Raw genomic sequence first — 8,632 nt, 5'->3', positions numbered from 1 at the left:
AGGCTAGATGAAACAACCAACTTGCTACTCTTAAAGGCCACACTTGTTTTTATTGCTCAGTAAAATACCTTGTCCTCTAGGTTTCAGAGTAGCAGCCATGTTAGTCTGTATTCGCAAGAAGAAAAGGAGTACTTGTGGCACCTTAGAGACTAACAAATTTATTTGAGCATAAGCTTTCGTGAGCTGTAGCTCACGAAAGCTTATGCTCAAATAAATTTGTTAGTCTCTAAGGTGCCACAAGTACTCCTTTTCTCGTCCTCTAGGACCCTCGTGAGTTGCATGTGGGTCCCACATGGGTCCATTGTGTGCCTGCTTTTCCTTCCCTCATTTAAGGGGCTTAACACAAGACCGGGCACAGGATCTAGACTCAGCATTTTCCACCCTCATTTATATTTTTGGCATCCGTTGATGGTTCCTCCCCAGCACTGTTCTGCAGGTCATAAAAGGAACAGGTTGGCCATTCAAACCAAAGTAACAACCTATCAACAGCAGCTCCCATAATTTTTCTCTTCCTTCTTCAGGATTTGTTTTGGGGGTTGTTTGTTTCTTTTCAACACCTAGTAGTTATGTTTATTCCAAGTCCCTTTCAAGCTAATCCAAATCAGGAACACAAGTAAAGCTCAAGTGTGAGGAGGTGTGAAAAAAGACTGCACTAAAAATGCACAAACAATGCTGTGCAACAACGTAAAAGGTGATCAACAGATAATACCGGCTTCTGGCTGTAATTAGGGCAAAGCCTATGCAGAAACAAGACCGATGGAGGGATAAGGAGGAAAGCAAAAAACCTTAAAGCAAAAGCTATTCAGGGAAACAGGTAAGTCCAAAAATCTTGGGGAAGGGCATTAGTGATCATAAAGATACTCATTCCTAAACAGCTTCATTCTGTGCATGCTAAAACTTACTGCACACAGCTGCCTTTCCCAGAAGGATTCCTTCCAAGAGCAAAAAAGGGATAAGAGCCCAAAATTAAATTGCATATGCAAACACATTGGCAAAGAATGTGTAGTGTGCCATGAAAGCAGCTGATCCACTGGAGGATAACTGCCTACTACTGCTAGCAACTAATAGAATGAGGGAGCTAAATTGCTGCTTTAGCACACATAGTGGAGGACAGTGCTGTGGTGCTGAACAATCCTGGATTTAAAAATCCTGCTGATGACCCAGTGTGGAAGGGGGTTGGTTATGCATGGATGCCCCCAGGTCTGATGTCTCTCATTAAGCTTAACTATGCAGGCAGCCCCCAAGAGCCACACCTCTTCCGTATGGGCACAAACCCCTTTCCTTTAGGACTTAAAAGCAAGCAAGAATGTATGCAAGGCAGCATCGCCTCTCAATGCAGGAATGAAATCCCTGCACCCACACTCTGGCATCGAGAAAAATTCAGCACTGCACAATTCTTTACTGACATCCGTCGAAAACACAAGCAAGTGTTGGGAAACAAAAGGAGAACCCATCGAACTACACATCGAGCCAAAGATGCAAAGAACTAGAGAGAGCAGCTATTTAAGTGGCCAGTTTGCCATTCTTGCCAGAAGGAGAGAAATTAAAGAGGCCTAACCTCACGTTTTTATTGCCTGAGAAGAATCCCACAGAGAAGGAGAATTAATCTGAGAGCAGAAGTTTGTGAATTGCTGTGGGCCCACAGAGAACCAGCTGATCCCACGATCTTATCTCACCTGTTTCCAGCTTTCCTGTTGTCACTTTCCCCACAGAAAGGGCTGCTGTAGTTGCCACAGCGATGTTATAAATAGAGCCTTGCGTGGATACAAAACATGTATCCGTATCCAATCTGCAATCCACAAACATGGTCCGTGGCGTATAGTGGATATCCACAGATTTGCCGGGCTCTTGTTCTAGGATTGCCAGTGGGAGGGGGAAGTCTCCTATGTAATTTGAGGGGGATGAGAAGGGTTCATGAGATAACTTCTATTAAGATGTGGTCCATTCTGTGAAAAAAGATAGGCAAATCCTACTGTGGAGGAATAATTCAGTAACAGATCCTTGTCTATGGACAGACAAAGGAACATTACAAGCTCAGATTTTATCTTGTTATATCTGTGCAGTTCCATGGATTTAAGTTTAGTAGAATTTTGCTGTTAAAAAAAGCCAAGCTGTAACAAATTCATTGCCAAGAAAGCACTTTAGAGGCATCATTTATACTGGCAGAATTTCACATCAGCAGTCGTGATGGATCTAAAATTCTCCTACTCCAAAAAACATAGGACCATACCATTTGAGCTAAAGGAGAATCTCCTTAGCAGTACAGAGCCTATGGCACACAGTTAAAGCAGAAAGTAATTTCCTTTGGCAAAAGCCAAAAATGTTAACTCATCTCAGAAACATTCTTAGGATTTCAAAATGTAAACAAAAATAGGTCTCCAGTGCTGGTAAAAACAAACACACACAACCCACAGCTAACTGTCCCCCAATGGCTTAAAATGTTGCTTGTTTAGTAATGAAAAAACACAACACCAATATGAATTTCTTAACAAAATGCTTAGCTCCTTGAAGGAAGAAGCTAACAAATAGCTTAGAGCTTGAACAGCAGCTTCCTCACCTTGCAGAAACTGCTTCTTTCTAGCAGTTCCCGGCTCTTCTGCAGATCTATCATCACCAGTCTTAACTGAACACAGGTGCAAGATAGAACATTAATTGCAACAATAATCTTAACATTTAATGGCTCTTCTAACCAATCAGAACACAGCAAGGGCAGTTAGGAGTTCGAGTTAACCCATCTGCAATAGAACTTTCAGTTAATTACCTCCTTTGGTTGCTGGATTAAAATGTGCAGAGCACATGAACACTGCCCACGACCAATGGGACATGCACTGGCTTGCCCAGCGGTAGTCCTAAATTGGATTCTTAGTCCCATGTGCCCCTAAGATGATTTCTCTTCCCATTACAGAGGAGGGCCACAGTTCTGAAGTGAGCTCTGGCCAAGCAACCACAACCAGACAGTCGATGGGGAACAGGATGAGACAGGGAAGGGAGAGATCTTTCACACGAGAAAAATACTGCCCTACCCCATAACCAAACCCTGAGATAAGAGGGTGCAATAAATGCCCGGGGGGAGGCAGAAGACTAGTTCTTTGTAGATCTGGCTATCTGATCAAGGTCAGTTAGCAACACGCAGTTGGCAGCAGTAGAGGAACTGTAAACAGATCGATATGGGGAGGGCTGCTTTACACTGCAGCCCAAACAAGCAGCTGTTGCTTGTCCAGCCAGCCACCCAGCCTTCTAGTCAGAATCAAGACCAGAGGGGACCACCAGATCACAGACCATCAACCAGCACCCGGCCACCTCCACACCAGGCCCAACAACCGGAATGAAACCGAACTATTACCGCCCTCGGGAGGCTATACTATGTGTACCACAGGCATGAAATAGGAGGGAGCAAGGTGGACCCATGTCTGAGGCCCCGTCATGCCAGGGTATTGATTAAGGGATATATGCCCAGATGATCCCAGCAAGTAGCCCATGCCCCAGGCTGCAGGGGAAGGAGACAAACAAAAAACCCAGTACACATTGGAGGGGAAAAAATACCTTCCAGACCCCTACATGTGACTGTCTGAAGCCCTGAAGCATGAGATCTTAGGAACATAAGACAGAAGGGACCCTCCAGGGCTACCAAGCATAGTTCCCCACCACCACAGGCAACTCACTCATAAGTTTATCAAGCTCTATCCTAAAACAAGTTAAGCTGTTTTCCCCTATTTCATTTTGTTTTAGAACATCCCCATTCTCCCAAGATAAACACATGTTTTAGTCTCAGTATTCTGGGCCTTTTGTTATAGCAGCCGGGTGCCCTATCAGACTGCAACAAATATGTGATGACCTAGGACTTCACAGGAATCAATCTGCTGCATGTCACATCATTCAGAACTTCACAGGATAGAAACCGCAGCATCCTGCTTCTAAAGCAGGCCCCTGCCCACTTGGAGAATCTCCTTTAACTCATAGCAGTACAGATTTTATGACACACACTTGAGCAGTGAGTGGGGGCATATAACAGGCGGGATTGAGTCTTTAAGGGCCAGTGGCCTGGGGTCAACCAGCTATGGTCGATTATCAGGCCCAGCAGAAAAGGGAGGAAGTGATTATAACAACCAGCAAGTGACTCATTTGAGGGGGGACTGCAGGGAGAAGCTGCAGGAAAGGAAAGACTCCTGCAATAAGTCCCCGAGGAAGGCAGATTCCAGGTGGAAAGCCCCAGGAGTCATGACTGGGTAGAAAGCCCCAGCTTGAAGTTTTGTTTTTCTTTTGTAAGTTCGTGGTCATTTGGACAATAAATGGAGCCCAGAACCAAGGGCTAAAGTCTAATCTGGTGTAGCTAATAATTCTCCAGGAAGCCAGTGTGTTACAGGGCACCCACCCAAACATGTACACATACAGTTTGCTCCAGGACGGGTGCAGACATACAGCATCAGTGGACAGGACACCGGACGGCAACCCAGGACACCCAGATTCCGTTCCTGGCTCAGGCACTGACCTAGAGGTGACCTTGAGCTAGTCACTTCTCTTCCTCAGTGCAGCACCTTGCACAACGGGGTAACTTTGCCAGGCGCTGCGAGGTGCCACCAGAATGCAAATAATAAAACAAAAATAACCCAACACTGTATTTGTACCTTAAAGATTTCCTTGGTGTTTCATTTCTTTTACATGTTGCTTATAGCACCAGCTTGGCAGAAGACTTGTTATTTCACAGTCATGGTTTCATTTCGGCCAACACACATCAAAGAATTTTCCAGCTCACTAGGTCTGTGCTTCACCCCGGCACCCAAATCCAAAGAGGAGAACTTGTTTGGAGACACTCGCTAGTTTGGCTGCCCACAACGTTCCTTCACCTGTGATGGGGAGAAGTTCTTGTGTGTGTGTGTGTTTGGGAACTATCTGCATTTATTCCTGTTGTCCGGGTTCACAAAACTAGGAGCTAAAGAGAAGTTGAATTTTGTAGTGAAAGGGGCAAAATATTTAAAGCTCCCAAGTTTGAAGTTTCAGCCCCAAAGGACTTGGCTGGAGAAAATCAGTGTGTGAGCAACAGAAAAAGGGGAGGAGAGAGCGGGAGCTAGCACTGAACCATAAATCACTGTTAGTGACTAATGAAGAAATTATTGGAGAGAGAGAGAGAGAGACTGACCATGCAATGCAGCTGTGCTTGAAAACTGGATTCTGAAACCCGGGCAGTTGGAGTGCTCAGATTACGCAATGATGAAGCGGTTATAAAATCCTGGATTGATCGGTAAAGAACAACACAGAGACACACACTCTAAAATTCAGAAAAGGAGTACTTGTGGCACCTTAGAGACTAACAAATTTATTAGAGCATAAAGTTTCGTGAGCTACAGCTCACTTCATTGGATGCATCTAGGTGCATCTCTAAGGTGCCACAAGTACTCCTTTTTGCGAATACAGACTAACACGGCTGCTACTCTGAAATCTAAAATTCAGGTGTTTCTCCCTTTTAACAATAGATATTACAGCCTGTTTCCTCTTCCCCATATGACTAACGGGCCACTCTACCTTGAAGGTCCCTTACAGTATGCGCTAACTACTCATGCTAAACAATCTGTTCCCGCTTGCATTTTGCCAGGATGCTAGGAGTACCTTTCGTATCCCTGAAGAAGAGCCCTGTGTGGCTCAAAAGCTTGTCTCTCTCACCAACAGAAGTTGGTCACAACAACCCACCTTGTCTCTAATATCCTGGGACTGACACAGCTGCAACTACACTGCATATTTAGTGTAGCGACTGTCTTTTTGTTCTGTATTTGTACACATGGGCCAGGACCCTATTGTGCCAGGACTGCAGTACAAATAACCAAAGATCTGCCCACAACCAAAATGTGTACAGATTCTGCTGTATATCATCCTGCTTTGGCTGTGCATGGGATTTTCCTTCATTACACTCGCCAACAGGACACATGGCATGTTACTGATCGCTAATGGCACGGATGGGACCATCTGCGAAGGCCCGTTTACTTTGGAGGTAACTCAGCAGCTGTGGGAAGGGTGGGTTGGATGTGGAATCCGAGGCAGCCACAAGAGCAGAGCTACTTATTGCTAAGCTGCATTCTAAGAGAGAGCAAAAAAAATATACAGAAGTTTCTCAGTGTATTTCATATGTCTTGTGCCCAGCAGAAACCACAGGGCTGGGTGGTGTCCCACTGCCCACCTCAGAGCAACCCTTCCCTCCTTGACCAACCTTCCTTCCAGACACCATCAGCCTTTGTTACCTGGCAGAAACTCTGTGCTTGCATGAGACTCAATCCAACACAGCAGCTTCCAAACCCAGCTCCTGAGCCCTGCAAACTGACCCCGGTCCTGGGTGTGCAGGGCTGCGAATGCTCCGGTCCCTTCTCAGCCAGCATGCCTGCATGATCCAGCAAAATGAGGAGGCTACAAAATGCAAAACACCACAGAAAAGGAATGGAAATTAAAAGCTCCTTCTGCCCTGGGTTCTGCACAAGCCCCATTTTGCTGAAGGTGCGTTATCTGACCTCTTGGACCCCGGTGAGTGGGTGGGTTCATTTTCCTGCTCCTAGAGACAAATGCTGATTTTGCCAAGCCTGGCGTTCCTTTTCCGCATCTCAGGTGCTCAGAAGACAGTGAGGGTTTACGCTGTGGTTATGTAGGAGTAGATGTCACATGGAATTCAATACAGCAGGTTAGATGCCAAGAGCTCCTGCTCCCTCCAAGAAAGGAGAGCTCTGTATCTCTCAAGAGTGACTGCTACAGGCAATTAAAAATGGCATTGGTTGAGAGAGATGCTACCCAGCCAGGTCTCCTTAGCTGGAAGGATGATCCCAGCAGGTGGGGGTGGAATATATTTGAAATCCTATCACTTTTTTCACCAGGAGTTTCCTTGATTCATCCAGCAGATGTAAAATCTCTGAGGCAGGAGGAGGAGTATATGAAACGTTTACAGAGCCTTATATAAACTTTCAGCTCTCCTGACACTTTAAACCTGCCACACCACCATTCTGCCTTTGCTTTAAGTGGACACAGGGCTATTCCATGGAGTTTGGTCCTCCAGGCATTTTAAAGGGGCAGGAGCATGGATGGTGCTCATGTAATAAGCAGCTATTTGATCTTTTGTTTTAGCCTCATCGTTGAGTGCGTGACTCCAGGCTTTATTTACTGCACATGATTCAAACGATTTATTAATTCCCCCAGGGACCTCTCTATGGTGCTCATTGATGTGGTACCCGAGTGTGGCACAAAACCAAATTACTTTCACGACACCCCTTCAGGGGAGGGGTGGTAGGATCCCCATTTTACAGATGGGGGGCAGGGGCGCAGATTAAGGTCAAAATCATCCACTGGTTTTGGGTGCCCAATTTGAGGCACCAAGGACCGGATTTTTCAGAGTATTTACTGTTATCTAACCCTTCCTATATTCAAAGCACAGCTCCCAGTGAGTTCAGTTGAGGCTGTGAGTGCCAACAGCCCTGCTGCAAAGGAGAGCTCAGGGTCTCCAGTTGGGCACCAGAAAATGAGGAACACGCCACCAGCGACCACCTGAGAGAAGTTCAGTTTAAGCATCTTGCCCAGCATCACACAGCAATTCTGGGGCAGAGAAAAATTCCAGCTCTTCAGTGCAGCATCCAGCAGCCTTTACCATGAGATCCTCCTTTCTCTTCCTGCAGTCCCCTGGCCCCATGCCCTGCCCAGCTGCCAAGGCACCACCTGGGCACCCTGTCTTTTGAGCTCCCCTTTGACTTCTTTCAAGCAAAAGCTAGTGCTTTGCACCCTTGAGACTTGGCCACTCAAGTAAATGCCCCATACACAGCTTTCAACGTCTGCGACAAACGAGGTGGGGTTTTACAGACAACACAGCCCTGATCCCCGCCCCCCGGGCCTCCAATCATCCCTGCCCTGCCCCCATTGCACCTGGCTCTGTGCTCCTCATCCAATCCCAGTTGGCTCACCCCAACCCCTCCCTGGCTCCTTGTCCAAGTTCCACCCCTGCTTCCCCCACCTCCTCGTCAGACCAATCCCCCCCTTCTGGTTCCCAGTCCTAGTCTCCTTGCTTGATCAGTCCCCGGCTCCTTGTACGATCTCATTTCCCTGTTCCCCGACTCTCATCCCCTCCTGGATGCCAGACCCAGTCTTATTACTCAACAATTCCCAGTCTTCCCACACCCCAGTGTCCTTCTTCCCTTCCCTCTCCCCAGCTTCCCATCTCCCTTTCCCACCCAGTTTCTTGTCTTCTTCTACTCCTTCCTCTCCCCTCCTCCCCATCCAGCTCTTGTCTCACCTTGGCTAGGCAGTGTAAACAGAGGAAGTTCAGGATGGCTCCTGTAGGCAGGGCTGGAGCCCACCCAGTCTGGTCAGCACAAGGGGCTGTGAGGCTCAGTGAGGGTGAAATCTGCAGCAATTTTGCTGGTTAGTTTGTAAGAAGTCTCCCCATGCGAGAGCTGAGATTTTCAAAGGCTCAGAACTTAGCCGAAAAGCACGTTGCTGGCCCCATGGCCACCCCTTCACTGCCTTTCAAGTCTCTTCTGCAAAACATGGGGGCACAGGAACTTTTCAGGAGAAAGGGCAGCAGAATTTTTATTTTTTTAAACGTTGAGCAACGCCTTCCCCCCAGCCCCAACCTCATTCTTGGCAATGGCTAAATCATGTTGACTGAAAC

The sequence above is a fragment of the Dermochelys coriacea genome, chromosome 18, assembly GCF_009764565.3.
Source record: "Dermochelys coriacea isolate rDerCor1 chromosome 18, rDerCor1.pri.v4, whole genome shotgun sequence".
Taxonomy (NCBI): Eukaryota; Metazoa; Chordata; order Testudines; family Dermochelyidae; genus Dermochelys; species Dermochelys coriacea.
This window is presented reverse-complemented; position numbering follows the sequence as displayed.